Raw genomic sequence first — 24,286 nt, 5'->3', positions numbered from 1 at the left:
CCTGAGCTCTTGTCTAGGTTTAAGGTACAAAGGGATCAGATGGAGGAAGAGAAACATGTGGCAAGGTTACTTTGAAGAGAACTGCTGTGTTTTATGAGTGTCTTCTACCTTCATCGCACCTGCCATCCTCTTGCTTTAAGTGGGGAGGGAACAGCCCACCCACAGTGATGGAAGCACATCCAAACCGTGTTCTGTGCAGCTGGAAGGATCTGATGCTTGGGGGTTTTGGCCAAGAAAGCCCAGGGAGTATGTGGCAGTAAGAGAGGCCAGGCTGGGACTGATGGCAGGACGAGGGAGGCAGACACCACGTGTGACCAGGGGTGGGCCATCCTGAAGAGAGAACTGTGTGACTCACCCTGGTCCTATCCAAGAGGACACTCAGAAGGGTGCCGGCAGTGTGGTGAATGTCAGATGCCAGGGGCTGAGAGAAGAATGGACATAGAGGACTGCCTACAAGCTGGATGCATCCCCCTGGGTCATGGCCACTGCAGGAGGGAGAAGCCCAGAGAGTCAGCTGCAGGTGAGGATGGATCCAGCAAAGGCAGAGTCACCCTCAATGCTTGAGGAATTCTGCATAGGGTAAGTCCTTTCTTGGCATGCTTTCCGTTTTAGACATTCTTCTTTTTAAAGATTTTACTCATTTATTTGAAAGACGGAAAGAGAGAAAAAGAAAGCACAAGCAGGGGAAGGGGCAGCAGGAGAAGCAGGGTCTCCTTCAGCCCAGAGTCTGATGCGGGCTTGAACCCAGGACCCTGAGATCATCCTGAGATGAAGGCAGATGCTTCACTGACTGAGCCACCCAGCTGCCCTTTTGTTTTAAACATTCTAACCTGCAAAAGGTACTGTGATCTGTGGGTGGCCCTGACTGGGGACGACTGGTCAACCCCCCTTTAAATACTAATATTTCACTCATGTGTCTTTAGACCAAGCGTCTAATGGGATTTTTTTCTCCTCTCAGTATCTCAATGTCCAACCAAGCCTGGTGCATAAGTAGGCAAGTTTGAGAGACATTTCGGAAGTGACTAAAGTGGTCCTCTCATTGTTACCAGCGAGGGTTATTACCAGTGAGGAGGCAAAGGCCCAGAGAGCACGTGCGGCTGCCTCTTGTTCATGCAGCTCAGCAGCTCCTGGGCTCATGCAGGAACTGAGGCCTTCTGCTTCCCAACTGAGCACTCCCTTACTTCCCAAAATAACTGTGTAAAGGAAGTAAATATAATTAGGCTGTTGAGTAAAAATTATACCAATATGCATAATTGTGACCTTCTACTTGGGATATCAAAAAAACACATCAGATGTGTTTTGTTATGGGATGAGAGAACAGCAATCAGCCCATCCTCTTCTCTCAAAGATAAACTTATTTCTGCCATCTATTTCTCTAGGACATTGTCACATCCCTACCAATGTGCCTGGCATATTGAAGGCATTACAAGGAATGCCAATTCTAAGACTGAATGAAGAATGACATGTTTAAAGTCGTTTTCTTTAGCCTGTGAGGTTATTTGGTGTCTTCAAAAGGATTTCATCATCAGAAATTTGGTTTTAAAGTTAATTTGTATTTTGTAACATCATCTTATCATCCTACAAGAATACACTAAACTTGCGTATTCCTGAGTATTTTTATACCTAGCTATCTCGACATTTCAAAGGTTCAGATATCAGTGGAGGCTGACTCATCTTTGCAGTTAAATGACACAGTGATACAAGGAGGAGGCTGAGTGCTGGCTGGGGAACGGCAGGCCAGTGAGCTGGTCTTAGATCCATGCTGGCTACTCACCTTGTCCTAGAGTCTAGGCCTGAGATATTGTTTGTGTGTGTGTGTGTGTGTGCGTGTGCATGCAGGTTGTGCCTGTGTGTAAAAATGTATGTAAATATGGGGTTATAAATATTATGATTAATTTGGTTAATGTAGTGGGCAGGATAATGACCCTCAAAGATTTCATGTCCTAATTGCTGACCTTGAATGTGTTCCATTATATGGCAAAGCAAGATTTTGGGAGCTGATGGAAATAGGGCTGCTAATTAGCTGACCTTAAAACAGGGAGATTTTCTTGGCTTAGCCCAACGGGCCCCAAAGTAACCACAGGGAGCCTTGAAAGTCGGAGAAGGAGACAGGAAAGGAGTCAGCATCTGAGAAGGTGTGACCACAGCAGCTGGACAGAGTTATGGACATGAGGAGGACTCTACCACTGTTGGCTGACCTTCAAGATGAAGGGGCTGCACGCCAGGGAACCAGGCAGCCTCAAGGGCACAGTTTCTCCCCCAGAGCCTCCACAGGGAAAGCAACCCTGAAGATGCCTTGGTTTTAGCCCAGTGGGAGAGTATAGGACCACTAAGCTACAGAACCATACTGTATTAAGTACATTTATATGGGCTTAAGTCACTGCCTTTGTAGTGATTAGTTCCAGCAGCCATAGAAAATTAACAAATCAATTTAGCTGAGGCAGAAACACACATTTGAAGCTTACAAACTTAGGTGCTTGATTTGTGAATACCAAACAGTTCAAGCTGACTGTGTGCATTGAAGATGACAGGGCATGTCCAGAGGCTGGAAATCTCTGGAACGGAGCTGTATTTCATGCACTCATGACCTGTAATCTTTGTTTTGGCTCTAGAGATGATAAGCCAGCCAGAATCCTCTTGTTAGGTTCATCAGAGCTTTCCCATGAATTAAAGAAAGTCAGAAGGAGGGTGAGTTAGAAATCTGAGACCCGTATCAATCATGACGTTGGTGTAAGTGGCATATTTCACTGCCTTGGACATTTGTAAAGATCAGGCCATCAGCGTCTGATGGCTGTTGGAAGTGTAAATGATGTTCTCCTTGCTTTAATCGCAGCATGGCAGTGAGTCCCTAATGGGGTGGGAGGCAGGGCAGCGCCGAAGTGCTTCCCTAATTTCATTCCCCGTCGCTCGCAATTGCAGTGAAAGGAGAGGAATCCGTCAAGGCCAGTTCCACGGGGGATTCCCCAAGCAGCTGGCTTCCAAAGTCTGATGCAACTTGGATTGTTGAAGTTTGTACACTGTGCAACACACACCAGAAATGATCTATTCTTCATTCAAGTTTTTAAAACTTCAATGCTTTTCCATTTTAGCTAAGGTTTTTATAGCAAAGTATTCTTGATTTCCTGTTTTAATTCAATGACATGTTTTAAACATGCTTAGTTAGCTTTGAACTTTGAGTGGAGCTTGCCCTGAGAATATTCTGGGAGGCCAGTTTCTGACCCTGGGCTCTATGCATATGGACAGGGAGGCCACCTGTCAGCAAAAGGTTTTGCCCTCAGCAGATGGGGGCGGATTTTGTCAGCCTGCTCTTCTGGTTGCTTAGGAACTCGGAGCATGCAGTCAAATAAACACAGCTCCTCTCCTGGCCTTGCATTCATCATTCCTGATTCTGGGACCTGGGTGGGAAAGGCTGCTTCCAAGTCATGAAACTGTCCAAACAGGCTTTCTTACAAGTCACGAGATTCTGAGAGAAAAGCAAATAAATTGTGTAATGACACACATATGTTCTCCCCTTAACATGAATCTCCATGACGAAATTTGATTCTCCCCCAGGCTGTGCTAATTAAAGAGATCTCACTGGGGATACTGGCAAATGGTACTTGTTCCCTAGACACACCGAATTTCAGAAAAACCTGGTGGCTTTCCTGATTTGAGTCAGGCCAAACCGTCTGGCTGTGACTGTGGCAGACCAGGCACTTTTCTTTAGGACCTGAGTGAAGGAGAGATGGCTGGATGCCCTGGTGGGGTTCAGGCAGGGGTGTGTGCTCAGTTTTCTGGGTCACGTTCAGTTATGGTGCCCGTGGTGCTAGGCACTGTCCCATAGCTGGAGGCAAGCCTGTCTCCTAGCTCAGAGTTTCCTGCAAGCAAGGACTCAGCGGGTGAGCAGGTATGCAAGGCAGCAATGAGCACCACTGTAGATGAGACGTCTATAGGAGGGGATGGTCAGGAGGAAGCTGGGTGGCCATTTCCTGCATGGGACAGACCAGTGGAGGTAGGTGGGCACATGTGAGGGCTGGGAGGCATCGGCTGTCTGCTCTGGCCTGTCAGATGTCCACATGATGGACATTTCAGAGCACCTGTCCTTGGTTCGTCAAAGGACAGGCAGGAGCCTTTTGTTGGCAGGTGCCATGTCTGCCCCTGGCACCCATCAAGGTATGCACAGAAATGACCAGATGCCTCTCAAACAGCTTCATGTCCTGCCTGTCTCGCCTTTCTCCACCAACTATCCCAGTGCCCATGTGATCATTCTGAAACGTGAGTCTAAATGTGTTCTCCACACCATATGACCCTCTATGGCCTCATATAACCTCGGGGTAAGACTCAAACCCTGGGACCTTCTTGGCCTGGCCTGGCCTGTCTGCTACGACCTCTCTTCCTGTCCAGTGACTCCTCCATGCTCCAGCAAGTGCACAGGAATCACCATAGTGACAATTCCAATAATGCCTGTGACAGCAATCGTTCATCTTCCTGAATGTTCCTCTGCACTCAGCTCTGGACTAGGGCTTTTTCATGCATTAGCTCATTCAAGGCTTACTTCAGCTATCTGAGGCCATTAGCATCAAGATCCCTGCTTTCCAGTGGAGGAAGTGGGCATTTAGAGAAATTGAGTCACTTTCTCAGAGTCTCGCTGCCCGCAAGAGGCCACCAGAACTTGGTCCTAGGTCCATGCGGGGAAGCCAGATTCTGTGCTTTTCACATCCCGATGCCTGTGGTTCTTAGGGCAGCAGCCTCAGCCCCACCTGGGTGTTTGTTAAGAATGTAACTTCTTGGGGGCACCTGGGTGGCTCAGTGGGTTAAGGCCTCTGCCTTTGGCTCAGGTCATGATCCCGGGGTCCTGGGATCGAGCCCCACATCGGGCTCTCTGCTCCGTGGAGAGCCTGCTTCCTCCTCTCTCTCTGCCTGCCTCTCTGCCTACTTGTGATCTCTCTGTCAAATAAATAAATAAAATGTTTAAAAAAAAAAAAAGAATGTAAATTCTTGGGCTCCAACCCAGGCCTCCTGGGTTGGAACCAGAAACTCTGGGGTAGAGCTCAGAGACTTGAGTGTTTTTAGGTCTTCCAAGAGACTCCAAGGGGAAAACTCCCACTGTCCTACACTACAGTTATGCTCACATGCCATGCCATTGTGCTGGTGTGAGCTCTGGGCCTTTGCACATGCAAAGTCAAAGATCATCCTTCAGGACTTACCTCCTGAGCCCTGGAAGTCGTCTCTGACACCCTGACCCTTGAGGGCATCCCTTTCCATGCTACCAGAGGATGCTGTGTGTAACTTCCTAATAGGACACAGCACACTGTATCCTGGGGGCTGTTTTAGAGGTTCCCACAAGATCCTACCTTCCCAGAGGACAGGAATTCGTTGTCCTTTTACTTCTTGAATATACACCTTTGATATAAATTTTTGAGCCATGACTATCAATATTAACATCAATTATTTATTGCTACAGTGGTGTTCAGTAATAAACACTGAGAACACCTCAGTGGCATAGAACAATAAGCACTGAGTTTTGCTGAGTGTCTATAGGTCAGTGGGACCATTCTGCTGACCTACACTGGGCTTACCTCAGAGGATCTGCTGAACTTGGTTGGGCTCTTTCCACATCTGGAGCTCAGCGGGGATAGCTGGGATGATTTGGCTTTGCCACATGAGACCCCTCATCTCCCACCAGTAGACTAGCCTGGACTTGTTACCATCACGATGGCATGGTTTTGAGAAAGAGAGACAGAATCCCACAGGCTCCTGTGAACAGTGCCACCCTGACACAGCCTGTTAACTGAAGCTGGCTGCAAAGCCAGCCCAGATTCAAGGGCAGGTGAATAGACTCTGCTTCTTGATGGGAGGAGGGGCTGGCAAACCACCTTGCAGAGGACGTGGATACAGGGACCAGTTTTGCTGTAAACTGACCACAGCTTGTCATCTATAGTAAGTGTTCAAAATATGTCAGTTTGATTTTTGTTTTTGAATGAATGAATTTTCTCAATGTGCAGGGGAGATGATTATTAAGTGTTCTGAGGATGCTTTAAAAAGTCCATTTCAGTTCTGATTCCATTAAATTGAAAATCATTCCATATAGAAATATTTTATAAATCTATCTTACACAAGCAATTTTCAGCAAAGTAGAATTCCAGTAAACAACAGTGGAGGGATTGGAAAAGTCATTTGGAGTTTGTTGTATTCGAAACTGCTCTTTGCAAATGTCAGAACAATTTCAGAACTGGCTGTCTTGGAGATGGGGCTTGGGAATGGTGTTTGCGATATCTGGAAGAGGGGCAAGTGGATCTAACACTGGGGCATGCTCAGAGAGGGAGGGACCTGGAATTGCTGGTCTTCTGAGCTCTTGGGAGGAGGGTCTGCTTGGCATCTGAGGATGTGTGGTAGTTGTTTCTTCATGTGGGGGCTTTGGCTGGGTAAGCAGCACAAATGCTGGTTGTGTGGGACTAATGGTGAGCCCATTACTGCTAGGAGCTGTTAACCCCTGCTGGGGGGGGCAGCTGAATGGAGAGAACTTCATAAAAGTAGTGACTCGTGGGGGTGGTACAGTGAGAATCATCCAGAACTAAAGCAGGGGGCTGTGTCCTAAACTCATCTTATTGTCACTACACATGGGACTTGCCTTGGTCACATAACTGCTCCAGTCTCCTCCACCAAACAACCTTATTCACATGAAGTCTAAGCCATGTAATTGTCTGCATTTCTTTATTGCTCTAAGAGCAATAATTCATGCATTTGAATCAAGAGTAAATTAACAGCAGCCTCTTCCCTCCCAACAAAAACAAATAAAAAATCTTTCACATTGGAAGGCAACAAAAGAAAGCTGATTTATAATTCTGGGTTGAGAAGAGCAATCTTAGCGTGACACCAAGGCTAAAATGACATGACTACATCAAACATAAAAGACCAAACCAAACTAAAATAAAACCATTACATTACAAAACTTCTGAATGGTAAGAGATGTTAAAAATTTAGAAGACCAAAAAACCTAGACAAAGTATTTGAATCCTATCTGACAGAAAAAGTCAGTAAGAAAAGTAACAATCCAAAGAAAAATAGGTCAAGTCTGTAAAGAGGAAATTCACAAAAGAAAAAAAATGCAAACGGGCAATAAACTTATGAAAAAACAGTCCACTGTTGCTGATAACCAAATAAATGTGTTCTGAGGATGCTTTAAAAAATGATACACTTTTTCCCTATAAGGGGAGGAGAAAATAGGTTAGAGCTCCTTAGCATTTATACAAAAATGGAGACCCTCCAACGTGGCCCACAGTCAGCTCCCTGTGTACTTGTCTTAGTGTTCTTTGACACCAATTGCACATACTCAGTGGTGTAGCCAACGAGAAGATGGATCGATTCCATCCATCAGGTGCCACAGTCAGACACATCTATGCCCAGTCACCCTCGGGCAGGCAGCCTCAAAGGTAATTAGTTTGGCTTCCCCTCTATCTGCCCTTTGCTTCCCACACTTCCTGCCATGTTGACAGCCCTGTTGCATATGCCTCATCATTCTTGGCAGCAAAATCTACTTCCTGCCAATCTCAATTCCTGGTCTCTCAATTTCCAGGTGTCCCGGCTCCTTCTTCTGTCTTTATTACTTTAATTAGGCTTCAGTGACTGTGAGGCATGGTTAGCAGGAGCAGGAGCACACAGGATGTGCCACCGAGCAGAGGGGAACTGCAGGATGGGGTGGGTTGGGAGACCCCTGGAGGACCCAGCCATAAGGTGGGATTCTGAGGACAAGACTGGAATGCCATGAGGAAGATGACAAATGGGGAGTTGACTGCCAGTGAGTGACAGAATAAATCCCACATCTCATTCTGTCTGCCCTCTCTTGTGTCCCTCCAACTCAAAACAGGAACACCTTTGGTGACTGGAGCTTTTAGGAAGAGATAAGGCCAGAGAGGGAACAATGATGTGCATGAAGATACTACAGGCCCAACAGCCAGGGGTGTGAGGCCAGGGCTACAGTGGAAGGGCCATGCCTCTTCATTTGACTGGTCAGGTACAGATTAAGCACAGCACGGGCAGTGCCTTCTGAAGAAGGTGAGAGTCCAGCCATAGATGTCCAAAGTCCTGCTTGCCAGCTCTAGACTAGGAGCCATGCCCAGAGCAAGTCTAGCTGCTGGTAGGTTCTTCATTAAGTGTGTGTGGAATAAACGTATGGGTGGTTGCCACTGAGAATTCATAGCAGGAGTTGGCACAGATGCTCTTGGTGATGGTCCTCTCCCTTATCCTTCAGCTCCTATAGTTCTGTGCAACCAGTAGACTTCGAACAGCTACCATCTGCCTCTCCTTGCCCACTCTGCCCACATGCTGGATGGGCTGGAAGTGCCGGGAAATGACCACCCCACTCGGACCACACTCAAGCCCTGACTGAGGGGAGCTGGTGGAGAAATGTCCAGGTACTTCCCCTCTGCATGGGACATGAAATAACTCCTGGTCACGATCCCAGCTGGCTTCCAGAGTCCCCAGAGCATTAAGCCACAGTAGAAATTTATTTGACAACAAACCTCTTCCTGATTTTCTGCCCATCTCTCTCACTGCCCCCTTCCATACTTGAGTTTCTGGTTTCCCCCCAGCATACTCCTTACACTAGAATGTATGTCTCTGATTCTAGTTCTGGGGGAACTCGTCTATGATGTGTAGAGCCCATAGCCATTCTAGAGCCTGAAAGCCCTTCTCCAAGATAGCACAGTTGGGCAGTGAAGTCCAGGAGCTGGAGTTGCACACACTGGAAGGCAAAGCCCCTCTGACACTGGCTTATTTTCCCCACTAAGGGCTTCCCTAGGGATTGTCCTCACTTGCTGTTAACCAGACAATGCCACTTAGTGCAGGGACCACACAGAGAAAGAGCTTAATGAATGGGGGTGCTTCTATTTAGGTCCTCACTAGCAGTAATTTAGAGTGGCAGAATATGTCATCCCTAGTGACATGAGAACAGGGAACTTGTTCATCTTATTACTTACTGTATTTCTTTAAAAAAAAGATTTTATTTATTTATTTTAGAGAGAGAGAGAGAGAGAGAGAACAATTGCAGGGGTAGGGGCAAAGGGAGAGGGGAAGAGGACTCCCCCTCCTCTCCCAGTGTGGAGCCTGATGCAGGGCTTGATCCCCTGACTAAGGAGATCATGACCTGAGTCAAAGCCAAGAGTCAGACACCCAACCTACTGAGCCACCCAGCAGCCCCGGATCACACTGTTTTCTAAATAGTGTTTTCATATTCTGTATTTTGCTGTGTGTTTTAATGCCTTCCTTGTCTGTAAGTTCTGTGTCATCAGTGTTCCCTACAACCACGATTTTCAGTAGCTCCGATCCATTCTTTGACCAGCTTTCATGCTGCAGAATGAATTCTGCAATGTGCGAAGCACTTCTATCAATTTTGTTAAAATTATATTTCTAGGCTTGTGGATACTTTAGCTCTGTCCCCCACCATGAAGGTGTCAGCTTACAAGGAATATCATACACACATAGCGATAAGTCTTGGGAAGACAGAATTCTTAAAGGGAGTTTGCTTGAGCTCTGGGCACCAGAGTCTGAACTAGCTATTCTTGAGATCTTCCATGGCTAGGGGACTATGTGTCAATGCCGGGTGGGTGTCCTTCACTGAGGCTGTCCACAGTGACAACATTTTGTTGATGATATGAGTTAAGAACCACAGATGGGTTTGGGTTTTGGTACTGTAACTCAGTATGATCATGAACAACAGCCAGGCCGACCCCATTTCCTCCTCACAAGAGGTGGTGACAAACCACCGTGGCAAAGGGGATTGTCTCGGTGCTGTCTTCTCCCCTTTTCTGCTGATCCTCCTCCCTGTGCTTCTCATTGTTCCTGTCCCATACAGATTGTGCTAAGAATGCAGCTCTTTTATTTCAAAAGCCTCCTTACAGCTAGTGGGGAGTAATTTTTGGCCTCAGCTCTAATGCAAAGAGCTCAAAGTTCATTTTAAGCAGAAACCAATAGATTGCTTCCAGTCTGCTCTGCAAAGTGCTGGCTGCCTGCTTGACTGGTTTGCACCGAAGTAACTCTGTGTTTCTTCTGAGTCATCTTTGGAGTGTGTCCATATGACAGTCAGTGAGTGCTCTTGTGCTGGGGCAGTGGAGGGCTTCATGTAATCTGTTCATTCCCTTTGGAAAGATGAGAGGAGTTTCTTGATTTGTGGTCCCAACTGAAAATGGATCCTTTGTGGAAATGGGCCATGGAGCATCCCAGGTGTTACCAGCTAACACTGCCCACGACCTGCAGCCTGGGGCCTGTGAAGGTGTCCCAGCACCCAGCCTGGTCCTGTATATGGAAAGGAACCAATACATTTTTGTTGATTGAATGTTTGATGTCCAAACATTTCACACCCAGGATTGTGTACGTTACCTTTATCTTGTCTCAAAACCTTCATTCAGTGCAACAGAATAAGAACATCTCTCAAACCATTTCTCCATACTCAATAAATATTTAATGAACCTCTAATGTGGTCCAGACTTTGTAAGGTGGTGAGGGTCCCTCCTTGTTCTCGGTTTTTCCATCTACCAAATGGGAAGAACAATATCAGCCTTTCGGGGCAGGGAGAGTGTGTCCACTACGGTGCCTGGCTCACAGTAAGAGGCTTGCTGTGGGCCGTCTTAAATACTGGTCTGACTGGTGTGCACTATTTGATTCCGTGACCACACAGAGGTCCTTAGTGGTCCCCACTCCTGGTCCTCCTCTACCCTGCCTTCAACCACGCATGTAATGCCACCCATCTGCCTGGCTGCTGGTTCTCCAGGGAATCTGGACTTTGATCTCATCTCTTCCATACTGAGAGGTCTATAGAAATTTGAAGAAATGGACCAACTTTCTCATGGGAGGAACTAGTGAGGGCCAGCTCTGTCCATTACCTCCATTGGATTCATCCCCGCTGTAGGGCAGGTGGAACACTGGGCAGCCAGGCCCTGCCTGCTTGTCAGAACTCCATTCACATTCAAGGCATCAGGTCACTATGAGATCCAGATTTGGGCCCACTGGGTGCAGGGACTGGCCAGTAGGTCCCAAACATTTACTGACTCATTCCACAAAGATTTACTGGGCACCCTCCATGTGGTTCTAAGCCTTGAGGATATAGGAGAATGGAGGAGACAAAAGCACTTGCCCTAATGGAGCTTGAAGGTGGAGACAGGCAATCATGAACACAACAGGTACATTCCAGAGATTCTTGTATGGGAGTGAGGGGAAAAAAAAATAGAGCAGGGAAGGGGGTTGGGAAATTCTGATGGGTGTGGAAGGGGAGGGATAGTAGATGGTTCAGGAGAGCCAGAGGAGATCCGGGTGGACCAGAACGACATGCACAGTCGAGGATCCTGCGTGGGTGAGCACTCATGCTTGGGAGTATGGGCTGCAGGAGATGGCCTTTATGGTCACAGGCTCCCAGCTAGCCCAGACACTGAACCTTGCTGCTTCAGGCCCGTGATTGTATGGTGCTTGGCACTCTTGGGCATGTCATCCTGCTGTATTGCTGGTCCCTGGGGAGGGGACCATCCTTGCTTATTGGGAGGCTGTGGCAAGGAAGCCCCTATCCAGAAGGCAGAAGTTGAGTTTTTGTAATTGAAGCCCGTTGTCCCAATGCTGCTGCTGATGAGAAGACTGGAGCAGATCGTGAAAGTCCAAATCTGTTCAAAGATGGACCTTCCAGATGGACCATCTTATGCACCAACAAGTGGGAAGATTCAAAGGCATCGTCCAAACCTCATCTGGTCCCTTTTGTGCTCTGATAATGCCCTCACACGGTCTGGTTGAGACAAGGGGTGTCCCATTCTTGGCCCTAAGATCTGGCCTTGTAGAGACTGGTGTGGGTGTCTCTGGGCTGGTGCAGCCTCCGCATCCCAATGGCCATGGAGAAGCAGCTGGAGAGCAATGTGGGACACCTCAGATTTCCAAAGACATTGAGTCAGCTCTCATGCTTGGTGGAAGGCCACTTGGGAGAGGCAATGCAGTCCATAATGGCTCTCCTAGTCAGTTCCTTTCTTTGTGAAAATGTCTTTCCAACCCGAGGTTGGCACTTGTGTTAGCGAAGATGAAATTTAGGTGCCTATAAGAGAGAAGAATCAAAGAGGCGGGGAAAAAGAGAAGTGTGTTACTCTGCCACAAAAAGCAGTTCAGAAACAGAAAGTACAGCCCGAGTCTGGGGGCTCCCTGGAGCTTTGGGAGACACATACTCCTTCCAGTGCAGTGCTCTGAACCATCCTGGTGGCTCAGTTCTCTCCCTGGAGGGATGACCAGGATTCAGAGGGAACCCATGCAATAGAAGGGACAGTATTCTGGGCAGCATACCCTTGTGTGCGCTGATTTGACTTTCCCTGAATCTCCCTTCAGAAGGCACCTGCCTTTGTTAATTGGAGAGAGAGAAAGCTTGCCCTTTTCCAAGGCAGGGAGCTGGGGGATTGCTAAGGCAGCAGGGTGACTTTAGGGCCTGGTGCTCAGCTCCATTGCTTGCTTCCTGCTCACAGGGACCTGACCGGCTAAGTCATCCTGGGAACCTGCCCCTGCTGTAACATTGGGCCTTTGGTTGTCCTTTGAGGGCTGGCTCTCATTTTTAGCCAGAGCTCATGATCACTGGTGGAGCTTGGCCAGCGGTGACCCCTCTGGACTTCCAGCCTCTGTTCTTAGGGTCTGTTGCATGGGTTGGAGGTTCCTCTTCCATCCTGTCTGGTCTGCAAACACTTTTTGTCAAGTTATTAGTGGTTTCTGATGAGGAGAACGCACTAGATGTTGGGAGTCAACATGGAGCTGGGTAAAGTGGGCCAGAGCAGGGGATGAGAGTTCTCGCTGACCTTGAGCACAGTCCCAAGCCTCCAAAAATTCTGTGCTGCCCTTTTCTTTCTCTGCTCTAGTGTGGCGCACGGGCCATCTGGTGGGCTGCTTCTTCCCCGACTCATGTGCTTTGGGAGAAGAGGAGGTTTCCTTTTCTTGTTTTTTTTTTTGTTTTGTTTTTTATTTTGTTTTGTTTTTAAAGTTTTTTTTTTTTTATTGGACAGACAGAGATCACAAGTAGGCAGAGAGGCAGGCAGAGAGAGAGGAGGAAGCAGGCTCCCAAGGGATCCTGATGTGGGGCTCAATCCCAGGACCCCGGGACCATGACCTGAGCCGAAGGCAGAGGCTCTAACCCACTGAGCTACCCAGGAGCCCCTTTTCTTGTTTTTATCTCAAGAGCCTAGCCCAGGGCCTGCACAGTAAAAGTGCTCCCTGTAGATTGCTGGATGGGGTTAAATGGCGTTTTATCCCCCAGGCCTCCCAAGTACAGTGTTTTTTTTTGTATGTCGTAGGAGGTCAATAAATGCTTTTCCTATTAAACTGATCGTCTGGACTCTTGTTGAAGTATCAGAGCCCAGTTGCTCCTTATCCACATGTCTCTGGTTAGGTTCCCCAAGAGCCTGAGCGAGAGAGATGTGCCTGCAGGAGGGGGACAGGGGAGCACACTTGGGGAGCACTGAGAGTGGGCCTGGGCGGAAGGACACCAGTTGCAGCTGAGGCTTCTGCTAACCCTATAGCAAGCTCTGTGGCCGGGAGGGAACAGGCTGAGCCTTGAACTTGGCATCCACCATTCGCTGGAGGCAGCTCCTTGTCCCTGAGGGCACTTGCCACCGAGGGTCTCAGCGAGTGGGAGGGCATTGTGTGGGGTGACTGGGGATCATCTAGGACATCTGCAGCGAGGCGGGTGGAGGGGAAGGGGCGGGGAATGAGTCATACCCTCTTTCATGTCTGGTTAGGGCCATTTCTGTTGTGGGTGCTGTCTGGTGGGCGTTAGCAAAGATCCTTGCCCTTCTCGTCCACTGCTGTGGGCCCATCCACCTACTTCTGTCCCAGCTGTCCTGTCTCTAGCCTTTCCAAGAGTCCCCAGCCTTGAAGTCTTGCACCCTCTGAGGTGGTCAGCCTCTGGCCAAGGCCCAGGAGTCCACCAGGCGATGATGCCGGAAGACCTTGCTACCCTTGTCTTTCATCTTTAGAAACGAATTCTTGCATCCCTGGTTCCAAAGCCAATCATCTGAACAATTCATCCCTCCAGGTGTTCTTTAAAAAAAAAAGGGATTTGTGGCCAAAAAGATTTAGGAGATGATGAACACTCCATTTTCTTCTTAGAGATAAAATTCACATTACCGTGTTCATGATTCTGAGACGTCCTAACAGCGACATGCGAAATCCATTCGTTTCATAGCTTCTCTTCATAGAACTCTCTTTTTCTCTCTCTCAAGAAACCGATACACATTAAAAACCACTATTTTTAATTAACCCCTAAACTCCAGATTTTAAAAATACACTTTACCTCCGGACAGGTTACCATATTCTACCTTGGATTTTTGCATGGATAAACTTATCCAGTATTTTCTTTAAGGACCAAGCCAGCTGAGAGAAATAAAAATTCTGGTTCGTGTACGAGGAGTAGGGGGCCTTCAGTCAGAAGAGGAGAGCGAGCTGAGATAAATTTTATGCTGCTCGCCATGTTTTTCCTCTGGCCCTCTGCCCGTCCGTCACTCTTTGTTTATTAAAAGCCGGCTTGGTAGACGTTGACGCAGCGGTGGCAAGACGTCGAAAGGCTTCTCTGAGCCTGAGATTAGAGGCAGAATTTATGGCAGTGCGGGAAATTGCAGCCTGCAAAGCAGCACAGTAAATTACAGCTGGGGCTGTTAATAGGGAGGATGTCTGTCCGGGATCACCGCGGAGACTGCGCGGAGGCTGCAGCCGGCTTGTCCTGTGCAAAACCTGGGAGCCCGAGCGACCGTTAGAATAGAGGCTCCTCCATCAAGTGTCAACGGGGGCCCAGGGCAGCAAATGTTCTGCTTACGAAGCCAGACCCTAGACCTCTTTCTGGCTTTTGCATTGCGCCGATGAGCTGGTCTCTTCTGTAGAGTCTGACTCTTGGATTCATCACTGAAATTGTTTGCTGAACACAAGCTTTTCACATTGGTTATTATTTCTCTCTCTGTCTCCTTTTTTTTCTGAAAGAGAACATTCTAGACCCGAGGTTATGCTGGATGTATTTCATTAGTTTTGTTAATAGGAAAAGAAAATCTGTGTCTGCAGAAATAGGCAATGTTCCCAAATAGGGACTATAGCCAGGTCGTAGTTTTGTGCTTAAAGGGAGGGTGTACCCTGGAAATCATGGTGGGGAACAGAATCCTATGTCTTAGAAATGCACGTTTGAGACACGGATTGGACTTTCTAACCACATAGCGCAGAACTGTGCAAATAGTAAAGCCAATGTATAAACAGCAAATGCCAAGTCACAAAGGCTCAAGGGTACATCCCAAATTGCATTTAATAAAATAACAGGGGTCTTTGTGCTGTTCAGGAGCACAACACCTAATCTGGAAATTCTCTTCCTATTAAAATGCGTGCATGCACACACATATACACCACCCACCCCACGGAGACGCAAAGACACAATGGACCTCCCATCTACTTCTGTTCCACCCAGAGTTATGGGGGGCTTGCAAGAGCAGAGAGCTAACCCCTCAGACTTGGCATTTCCTCTTCCACTGAACACCCTGGGAGAAGAGTGAATTTCATTATTTTCCTGTGCTGCACAGATCCGTGCAGAGGCCTTTAGCAGGTGAAGAATCCAAAGTTGGAGAAGTACAAGTGATGGCAGCTGAACTTAGATTGTGAACTTCTAGCAGCTGAAAGCGAGAGAGAACAAGACCAGGAGGGGGCTGTGATTTTTTTTGGTGGGGGTAGGGGCTGTGATTTGTATTAAATTCTTGCTGCAAAGATGCCCAGAGAGCTATGGGTCATGTGAGGGAGCGTATCAGGACTTCAGGAGAGCTAGGGGAGGGACTAGGAGGAGGGTCCTCTTGACAGGAGCCTGGCAGGGGGATTTCTTTGGTCAAGAGCTTGTTGTTGGTTGGGGACATCATCTCACTTAGATAAGACCTGTGGTATACGCCCTTCCTACCACACCAATCCTTCCTGCATTTTGTAAAGAAAGCTCCTCCAGGGGCTTAATTAATAATAATATCTATCTTTCATAGTGATATTTATCTTCTGTTGGGCCCTTACCAAGGGCGGCTGGGCTGAGCACAGAGTATCGCAGTCAATTCCCAAAACCCGGCACCCCTATTTCTGGTCTAGCTGAGAAACAAACAGGAGGCTGAGAGGAGTGATAAGCCAGCAGAGCTGGGATTTGAACTGGATCAGGGATACGGGAGGATATCCTGATGGCAGTGCGGTGGAGAATCAGGTTCCCAGGACAGGTAGAGCCAGGAATGAATATCCTGGAATGGAGCCTACACCAGTCTCCCTAGCTGGGTTTCCACGCATCGCACCAAGTATGGTGTTCCACTTAACGTCTCATAGTGGCTGGTGACTGCGTTTTTAGAATTGTGCTGCTTCTAAAATATCAAGCAGGACAATCAAGTGTGATGCTCCTGCCCTCTGAGGTCCAGCTGGACCAGACCCACTGTTCTGCCATGGCGAGTTCTTAGTAAAGTAATTTCCCAGCCGATACAATGCTGGTCTCTGGGATGTTGCTGCAAGGGTTCTAACACACAACTCATTTATATGGCTCTGTTAATCCTACCGCAGGAACATTTGCATGCATAAATCCTCAAGAACGGGTCTGGAAGATTGTTAGAGATCTCTGTGCGCCCAGCATTTTCTTAGGCAAAAGGGACCTATCTGCCTGTGCTTTCCCCGACATCGTGCCTGGCTCTATTCCTTTTGAAACTCTAGAGTAGATGAAGTGTCCTTGGCTCACTAGCCTGTTAGACCGGTGATGACCAGATTAGGCCTGGAACGTGCTTCTCCCGGGAAGTCATTCACCTGTGCATTTACACTTATGCCTCCCTGTTTTCCAATTCATTGTCAGCAAACTTGTCAAAATCTAATCACCTCAAAGGTAGGTGAAAATACCAAGCATTCCGGGAAGGGAATAAAAACATAAAATAAAATACACGAAAGCTAGTTGTGTGCACCAGTGACGCCCGGCTGCGTGCTTCCAGAGCCCCCCGTGCCCGGGCTGGCGTCATCCCCACTGCTTGCCTAGATGCATTCCCCAGGAGTCAGGTCTAGCACAGGCCTGTTGGGTGGTTTGTGCGGTGTGTTGCACAAAGCACTGAATCCAGCAAGCAGGACTGAATTATGAACAGAGGAAAGAAGTAGAACATGGGCAGGGGTGGGGAGCAAGCCCACCGAGGGTCTGAAAGAAAAATGGATACACACCCAGAAACAGGGAGATACCAGGAGAGGCATTGACATCCCACAGGGGTTATGATCTGCCCAGAGAGAATTTATCTAGAAAACTCTGCTCTGGGCTCTCGTATAATTCTGGGTTAAGTTACAACCACCATTCACACATGGAAACAGACGACATCAATGAGAAAAGCCTTCGGTTTGGATGGCGCTGTCCAGTTTGCACATGGTCTCATAGGGATGATTGTATCTGAGCTTCTCAAAAATGGTGATTCCCTTTTCAGGATGGGAAGCTGAGCTGAGGAGGGCTGAACCAGGAGTCCAAAGCCACCACCCCTTTAGCGGGTCTGTCGGGGGCAGCTGGGGCTAGAACACAGCCTCATATTGTTCTCACTTCCTGGGAAAATCGTGGCATCCCCAGGGTCTGCCTCCCCACCCTGACTTGCATGAGAATTGCAAGGCAGCATTTTTATTGAAAAGCTCTAATGCCCTTTCTGGGAAGACCACTTTAAAGGGCTTGGTAAAAGCAAAATGGATGGGAGCGATTACATCTCTTTCTCTGACCCAGACACCTGCTGGGTGGGTGGCGGGGTGTCGCGTCTGGGCTCAGTGCCTGGTGTCTGAGCGGCTTTTAGCCAGAGGGTGGAGGCTGGGAGCCCTTTCCAGGGGACAGAGAGCACAGCTCAGCACCTTGGGGCAGCTTTGCTGCTGCTTCCTCTCTGTGGGCCAGGGTTCCCCTGCAGGCAGAAAATGCACAACAAAGGGGCCTGGGAGAGATGCCTTGCCTTGTTGGTTTCACTGCTCGGGAAAAGCAACCCTGCTTTCCTCCTGTCCGGACCCTGACTACTGAAAGGGATTCTGTCCTGGGTCATTTCATTTGCATTTTGGGTTTATAAAAACTCCTCTCTTCCGTCTCCAGCATTTCCTCTTGTTTCTCCTGCAACATCTTACTGGAGCAGTTGACCCTGATGTTCATTTTCTTCTCTTTCTTTACCCTTTCCTCCTGTTCTTTCTGGGTTATAACCTAGCGACTAGTTACTATGTTACAAAGTTACCCTGTAATGTGTGCTTGAGGTAGAAAGTGAAAGTGTCCAGAAGCCTGTTTATGAAAAGCAGGGGGCATCTAAGTCTTGGGGAGGCAGTAGTTTATAAGATTCAAGGCCCCCTGCTGAGAAAAAGAACACAATGATTGGCCTGGGTGAATTTTATGAAAACATGTGTCTGGGTGTCTGCTGAGCGCACTGCTGGGACCCCCACCCCTACCCCGCATCCCTGAGCCTGAGTCTTCACAGGGTCCCCATGATGGGCAGAAGCCCCTTCCTGCCCCATGCCCCCTCATGACACCCCTCATCCCCCTGTGACCTCTTCCCAGCACATTCATCCCAAAAACGTCCGTGTGTGCACTAGGCGAATAGCCGTATCGGTTTGGACCAACTTTCAGCATTTTTAGGAGCTTATGATACGCAGCACACCCCTGCCCTTCCAGCCAACACTCACCTCCAAGGAAGACGGAGCATCAAGGAAGCTGGGTGGCAGATCTTCCTGCCGTCTGCCTGTTTGCAGACTGGGAATCAGAGCCAGGGCGCCGGTCTGGACACCGTTATCCTCTCTGGGCTCGGAGGTGGGAGAGGAGGACCAGAAGTTTATTGGGGACGAACAGCTGTGAAGGGATGGGGAGGGGGATTTTTCAAGGGAAGCCCCAGACCATGTCCAATGCAGACCCTACAAAGTCCCTGACAGTGACCGGTCCCTTGGGGCAGCCCCGTGTGGATGGAACCCAGCAAGCCCTTCTTATCCGCTGTGCTTGGTCCCTGGCTGCGAGACCCGGATCATGGCACAAGCTATGGCGTCCTTATCCAGGGCTTGCAGGTAACAATGAGGTCCGAAGGCCCCAGGCAGTTAATGACCTTCTGTGGTTTCCCAGTTTCCTTATCTTTACAAACATTTTTTCCTGTCTTGTGGAAAGATTAAATAATAATGATTGTAATGAGCTGAATCATGTACCCGCCCTCCCCGTTCAGGCTCCCAGAGGCTTGATGTGATTGTATTTGGGGACGGAATCTCTAAAGAGGTAATTCAAATGAAGTGAGGTCATTGGAGTGGACCCCCATTCAATAGGACTCATGTCCTCATCAGAAGAGGAGACCAGGGGTGCCTGGGTGGCTCAAGCCTTTGCCTTCAGCTCGGGTCATGATCTCGGGGTCCTGGGATCGAGCCCCGCATCCGGCTCTCTGCTCAGCGGGAGCCTGCTTCCCCTCCTCTCTCTCTGCCTGCCTCTCTGCCTACTTGTGATCTCTGTCTGTCAAATAAATAAATAAAAATTAAAAAAAAAAAAAAGAAGAGGAGACCAGGGCAAAGACACACCGAGGGAGGGCCTTGTGACCACGTGAGGTGGGCTGTCCACACCGCCAACAGAGAGGCTCCAGAAGGAACCAGCAATGCGGACACCTCGGTCTCAGGCTTCCAGCCTCCAGCACTGAGAGGAAACAAATGTCTATTATTTCAGCTGCTTGGTGTTGGGTATTTTGTTACGGCAGGGTCCCCAAACTAATGCAAGTGTGGATTTCACTAAGCTGTGCTTTTAGCAACGATAGTCCTCCTCCCCGAACCAAGTGCCAACCCATTCTATAAGCTTATCAGAACCGCCGCCCCCATTGTTGTTCCTGTCCTGGGGAGTTAGGAGGAGGAGGTGTAAGGAGCTGTGCTCTCCGAGCCCTAGAGATGCCTTTGGAACATGGTGGTTTTCTTCTTGTGTAAAGCGGAGGGAATAAGCCAATCCAGTGAGGTTTTCTGCAGAGTGTTCTGATCTGTCACTAGTCACGCTATTCGTACCCTATCGTCAGTGTCATTGTCCATCATGACATTAGCGAGCATTTGGGTAGCTCACTCTGGTGTCTGAGCTACTTTCTCATCTGTTATCTGCTCCTTATGCCACTCCCAAGGAGGTAGGATAGTGTTGTGACCTGTCCACCTCTCCGAGTTCAAGGTCACAGGGCTGCCCAGAGGTCACTGCTGAGGAAGTTGGACGAGGGTCTTCTGACTTGGCCCTTTGCTGTGCCCTCACCCACACTAACAACTCCATGGACCAGACATCTGACCACAGCCTAACAAGGGCCCCGCCAGTGAGGTGTTGGTGTGGCCAAGGCCTACACTGCACAGGTTGGTCTGAAAGGGGGAAAGATAACAAGGGGAAAAGGTGGCCTGCGTGGGGACAGGGTGTGGAGGGGCAACATGGGGTCTGTTCTGTCCCCCAGCTCAGTTTCACAGACCACACCTGGGCCCTGAGGGATAAAACAGCAGGTGTTGCTTCTCGGAGGCAGGAGAGAGCAGCTGAGGGGCAGGGGGAGACCAGGACCCCAGGACACTGTCCCAGGAGTCCTAGCAGAGAGAGAGAGAGAGAGAGAGAGGGTGGGGGTGCCGAGACCTCAGGAGGGGCTGGGTGTCCTGAACCTGGGAGCTGACCAGCGTCAATGTTCTCACCTGGACCAGCCTGGTGCCAGAGCCTACAGGACGACCACTGGGGTGGCCAGCAGCAGCCCCAACACAGTAGACCTCCAGGGGCTGCAGGAACTAAGTGGGAAGTTTGGGGGACTTGGATCCTGCATCAGAAGAGGGGGAGGCCTGTCAGCCTCACTTTGCTGTCAGCCTGATTGCATTTCTGCTGCCTGGCTGCTCGGACCTTGGGATCAGGTTATGTTGTCAGCCAGATGCTCCGTGCTCCCAACAGGCAAGACAGGCTGTCAGAATAAGGGCCCTTGTAGCTGTCTTATTAACTGAGAGCATCTGAAAGTCACGTACAAACCCTTTCCGGGGGGAATCTTGGGGAAGAGGGCGAGAAGCTCGCACTCCGGAGGGGTGTGGCCAGGCTTCTCTGGGAGTCGTGGCCCCCACAGGAGAGGAGAAGGAAAGCCTCTCTCTCCTTCTTGGACCTTGTTGCAAATTGGGATCCTCTGTAGCCCAACTCCTGTGGGATTACGGCAACCCCAGGATTATGCTTTTTTGTAGTTCATACTTTTTGCTCTGTTACGGGATATCATTTGAATAGACAGAAGGATCAGAAGGAGAGAAGCTTCAAAGGAAGCAGAGGCCCAGGTCCCTCAGCGGCGATCACGTGCACAGTGTAATTAGCATTGTAAGATTCCGGTGGGGACTTCCTTCCTGTTAGAGTCCAGTTTACTTCCTGCTCCTTTATCCTGCCTTCTTCCCCAGGCCTCTTCTCTGTCACCTGAAGGCCAGGGCGGGATACCATTTTAAGCTTTACCTCGAGTTCATTGAAACCCAGACCCGGGCTGGATGAGGAAATACACACGGGTAGATACACTGAGAACTGATCGAAAGGTTACTAAAAGGATTTATTTTTGTAAAATATGCAAGAAAATGTGCTGGATTTCCTTCTTCCCGCCCCCTTCCAGCCTGTCTGTGCCTCCCAGTCCTTCCCTCCATCCCCTTCTCCTTGGCTGCCCTCATCCCTGCACCGACATTCCCTCAGCTGCTCATGTACCTCCCTGCTGCATATATACCCCCATATCTTCGCATGCACCCCACACCTCCACACCCTCCTGCATGCACACCCCCACACCTGTACGCACAACCCCTCCTGCATGTACACCCCCCACACCAGATGCACATCCCCTCCTACTTGCACACCATCACACCTGCACACACACACACCTCCTGCATGCACACCCCCACACCTGCACAAGCACCCCCTCCTACATGCACACCCCCACTTTTGCACATGCACCCCATGCAGGCACACAGAGTTCCATGCCTTCATGCACACCCCCATGCCCTCACGTGCACCCACACTCCTACAGTGCACCCCCAAGCCTTCAGTTGCACCCCGTGTCTGTACACACACTCCATGTCTGTATACACATCCCCATGCCTGCAGGGATGTCTTGGGAACTTTCTCCTGCTGATTGTTGGCCAGGTCCTAGGGCTCCTCAGCTAGTCAGTCACTGGGAGGCAGCTTTACATTTTGATACAGTACTTATCACAGGCCTTGGGAAGGCTTACACATATTAACTCAATCCTTCATGGCCCTGTTAGTAAACTCATTTTACAGATGAGGAAATTGAGGCAGGGGGGTTCTATACCTTGCCAAAGATTATAGAGTTCAAACCCAGTTCAAACCCAGACAGTCCTGAGCTCTGAGCACTTTGGTATGAATGAAATGAGTTGAAGTATAGACTGGCTTTTTGGACTAGGCCCAACAGGAGAAGGTGAGTCTCTTGGGAGCCCTGTGCTGTCCTCTCACTGATAGATGCTCTGTTGGGTTCTCAGAGAAATTCAATGAGACCTTGGAAAATTTGCCCTTTGAAGTATATGTTGGAGAGCTGATTGATGGTGAGTGAGCAACCTGGCAACTTCATCAATGACATCTCACTGACTAGTGCCTGCAACTGTTGTGAAGGTGTCCCAGGCTTGTGCACAGAGCTCAGAATGTGTGAGGATCCTCATGGGAAGAACCGCAGTCTGATGGCTGGTCCAGAGCCTACCCAGTTCAAGAGTACTGCAGACTGGAATGGGCCTTATCCATTCCCAAGAACAAGTGTTGGGGGGTTTAAAAACCCAGCCAAGGATTGTCTTCTATGTCTTAAGTTCTCCCAGACAGCTTCATTTCACTGTTTGCCTAGTGTGTGTTCTCTCACACTTCCCCTCCCTGGTTCTTTAGCTCCCTTTCCCTGGGCCTCTCAACAGAATGTGCCCCGATCTCTTACCTCTTTCTTCTCAAAATGCTCCCCCCACTTGGCTGCTGTAACACTACACCTCTCAGTACATTGCTACATAGTACAAGATGTGTTTGCTGTGGAGATGGGATGCTGAAACTGGGAGAGGATTTATGATGCAGTGTGACCGAGGGGCACACTTCTGGTAGTTTTAAGCTGCATCAGTTAGGATTCTTGGTTAGAAACAAACGAAATGAACTCTGAACATTTTAAACAAAAAAAAAGAACAATTCTTAGAAGGCTATAGAGACTTATGGAACCAATGCGAGTCCAGAGGCCCAGGTGTGGGAAAGCAGGAGGAAACCAAAGAACATTGGAGGGTTCAGAACTGAGTGAGAGGAATAAAAGGTGACATAAGGGAAAATGAAAGTTAGAGAGTAATAGGATGACAAAATAGGATCAAAGAATAGGTTTTTTTTTTTTTTATTAAGAATTGGTAAAGCATGAACACATTTATTGTCAGAGAAAAAGAAATTGGCATAAAAAGAAGGATTTCTCTGAACATAATGTAATCAAGCTAGAAATAATAACAGAAAGATTCTGGGAAAACCTCAAGTATTTACAAATCAAACCAAAAGCATCTAAATAACCATGAGTCAAAAAGGAAATCATAAGGTGTATTAGGAAATATTTTGTATTGAATGCAATCGAAGACACAAAATTTCAAGATTTATAGGATTCAGCTAAAGCAGTGCTTAGGGGGAAAATTAATAGCATTAAATTCTTGTATTAGAAGAAAGTTCTCTAATGAATAATCCATGCTTCCACTTAAAGAAATGTAAGAAATTGTAAAATAAGGTAAATTAACTCCCAAAATAACAGAAGAAAAAACTAATAAAGACATAAGCAGAACTGGTAGAATTGAGAACAAAAAGATTTAGAGAAAGACCAATGAAACCAATTCAGCGTTCTTTACAAGAGACAAGCTACAGAACTGGTATGTTTGTGTGTACATATGTGGGGGTGGGGAGGGGTTGGTGACTAACTGATTAAGGAATATCTAACTTAATATTTTTTGTGTGTGAAATAATAGGTGGGGTGGTCCATGAAGAATACACAAAACTCTAGAGCTGATGAAGAAAGAGGTGACCTTTTGGTGTATTTTCTGGAGGAACTGGAGGAATAAGTATATTGGTTTCCTACTGCTTCTATAACAAATTATAATAAACTTAGTGGGTTTAACAACACAAATTTACTCTCATAATTTCTGAAGATGAGAAGTTTAAAAAGTCTTACTGGGCTAAAATCAAGGTGTCAGTGAGGCTCTGTTCCCTTTGGATGCTCTAGGGAAGAATCTGTATTCTAGACTTTCCAGCTTCTAGGGGCCATCCCCAGACCTTGGCTCAATGCCCCATGCCCCTTGCCCCACCTTCTAAGCCAGGAGTATAGCATCTTCTAATTTCTCTCTCTCT

General features: G+C 48.3%; 1 long non-coding RNA gene across 1 annotated transcript in view; it reads left to right on the top strand.

Moving 5' to 3' along the window:
* Nucleotides 1-507: 507 nt before the first annotated feature.
* LOC116867963 overlaps nucleotides 508-24,286 on the top strand; it is a 96,352-nt gene continuing 72,573 nt past the window's right edge. Inside the window, exon 1 of the long non-coding RNA XR_004382700.1 lies at nucleotides 508-579. This is a non-coding gene — a long non-coding RNA (uncharacterized LOC116867963). The remainder of the gene's footprint in view (nucleotides 580-24,286) is intronic.

The sequence above is a fragment of the Lontra canadensis genome, unplaced genomic scaffold (assembly GCF_010015895.1).
Source record: "Lontra canadensis isolate GAN:19392208 unplaced genomic scaffold, GSC_riverotter_1.0 scaffold13, whole genome shotgun sequence".
Classification (NCBI taxonomy): Eukaryota; Metazoa; Chordata; class Mammalia; order Carnivora; family Mustelidae; genus Lontra; species Lontra canadensis.
This window is presented reverse-complemented; position numbering and strand designations above follow the sequence as displayed.